Genomic DNA, 2,347 nt, shown 5'->3' with positions numbered 1-2,347 from the left:
TTGGGTTAATTTGAAGTGTTCAAATTAACAAGAGAAAATTCAATTATATGTGATATAACTGATGTGATGTATTAGATACATTAATTGGAGGAATTAATATAAATATGATTTATATTAAATACCATAAAATAGAAAAAGAACTATGGTTTATATATTTTCATATGATGAAACATTAAAACTATAGGTTATAAATATAATATGATAAGTTGGTTATCATATTTATTTATAATATATTAATTATATGATAATTAATTATTCTTTTTCTCTAATAATCGAATTGACTGTGAGGTTATTGGATGTTTTATGATAACTATGAGATAAAAGGAAAATAGTTTTTCAAAATTAGATAGATGATTCACTCAGGATAATCTCATACAAAAAAAAAAGGCTTTCAAGTAAAAAAGTATTACTAGGTGATAGCATACAAAGTATACACAATCGAGCTATGAATATACTATATGATAGTTACTTACTTAATCGTTGCTACACGATCGAGTCGAGTAACAAAGTCTATACAATAGGATTCATCTTCTAAACAACCGAGTATTTCGTCTATATGATAGACAACCTTCATTTTCCACTTACTCGGTCGTCTACTCGATCATCTATCTCCTGCTTTCCTCGATCCAAAATCATATAAAGCCCACAACTCCTGGATTCTCACACCGAGAATACCAAAGTAACCATTGTGGTGGCGTTCTAGTTCCATTCGAGAATTGAGTTGGACTCGATTGGGTTTGAGGTTCATTTAGACATTTGTTGAGATCATATTGTGTTAGTTGCGTTCGGGTTCGTGCTGTGATCTAGTTGTTGAATGATCGAGGAATACTTGAAGAAGAGTTCTTCAAAGGTTTGCATACTCTATCCTTTATATCTTCATTTATTAGTAGCATGCTGTAATTTATGATTATGCATAATCATTTACATTTAAGACTGTAATTGTTTGTGTGTTCTTTCTCAATGGGATTTGGAATGATCTATTGCCGCACACAGGATGTCTATTTAGATTTCCTTCAAAGTTATCCAACCTCCAATGTTTTTTTGGAAGAAGTTTGTGACATTAGGTGGGAACTTTCTGAGTGGCTTAATTTTGATATTGAGGAGGTACAAGTAATGGCATCAAGAATGATTGCTAAGTGTGAAAAATATTAGAGTGTGATTCATGGTGTATTGGCAATAGCTACAGTATTAGATTCTAGATTTAAGATGAGATTGATCTAGTTTTATTTTCCTCAAATCTAAGATCTCATCATACTGTTGAAATTAAACGCATTGGAGACTTGTGTTGTGATTTGATGAAGTTTTATAGTTCAAATTCAAGAACAATAAAAGAACCTCAACGTTCTACATCTACAATTAATACTTCTTCGACTTCAAGGCGAGATGGAAGTAGGAGTTCAATTGCTCTGTTAATAGGAAAGATCGATATCTCAAGTTTAAAGAGTTTGTTAATAATGTTGAAAATGATGTTGATAATGTCAAATAAAAGTTGGATCATTATTTGGATGAGTCTCTTCTACCATGGTTAGATGACTTTAACATTTTGCAATGGTGGAAGTTGAATGGAGAGAAGTATCATGTTTTGTATCAAATTGTAAAAGATGTTCTAGTCGTTCCTGTCACTACTGTTGCTTCTGAATCTGCATTTAGTATTGGTGGTAGACATGTAGGTCCACATCGTTCTCAAATTCATAAAAATTTATTGAAGGCTTTGATGAGTACTCAAGATTGGTTATGGGCGGAAGGTATAAATTAGTATTATTGTTTAATTTTTTAATAAACTTTTATTATTTACAATTTGAGATCTAATTTTCTTTTTACATGTCTTAAATAGATAAGCATACTCCTATAGCTGCTAAAGTTTTGGAAAATGTTCTTGAGGATTAAGATCCAAATGATGTGAGCTATAAGTTCCTATATTATTATTATTAATAATAATTTAATATTGATTTATATTAATATGTACAATATTTGTGTTTTTTTCAGGAATCATCCCTTACAAAGTTGGATGAAATTCGTTGATGGTGGCTTGGTTTGGCTATGTTATTGTCATATTGTGTCTTAAAAAAATGTTGTTGTTATCATGTTGTAACTTTTCTTAAAATAATTATGGGTGGATGATTTTATTATTTAAGTTTAAGTTGAATTTCAATGAGAATAATTGACGGATTATGAATGGATGTTTTTAATAGAAAATTTGATAATATTATATTGAAATTTGCGCTAAGAAATGTTTTGTTTCAATTAAAATTGCATTGAAAAAGTCTATATTTGATTAAAATTAAAAAAAAATTTAAAAAGCAAAGGTGGGAAATTTTTTCCCGCGGGGAACCCGATCCCCACGGAG

General features: G+C 29.9%; 1 long non-coding RNA gene across 1 annotated transcript; it reads left to right on the top strand.

Moving 5' to 3' along the window:
- Positions 1–301: 301 nt before the first annotated feature.
- On the top strand, positions 302–2,108 carry LOC150035485 (uncharacterized). Its single transcript, XR_016530342.1, has 3 exons — positions 302–1,745; positions 1,835–1,899; positions 1,987–2,108. It is a non-coding gene; the product is annotated as an uncharacterized LOC150035485 (long non-coding RNA).
- The last annotated feature ends 239 nt before the right edge of the window (positions 2,109–2,347 follow it).

Source organism: Benincasa hispida, chromosome 6 (genome assembly GCF_027475165.1).
Source record: "Benincasa hispida cultivar pf3 chromosome 6, pf3_genome.v1.1, whole genome shotgun sequence".
Classification (NCBI taxonomy): Eukaryota; Viridiplantae; Streptophyta; class Magnoliopsida; order Cucurbitales; family Cucurbitaceae; genus Benincasa; species Benincasa hispida.
The sequence above is the reverse complement of the archived record's forward strand: the minus strand, read 5'-3'. Positions and strand labels throughout refer to the sequence as shown.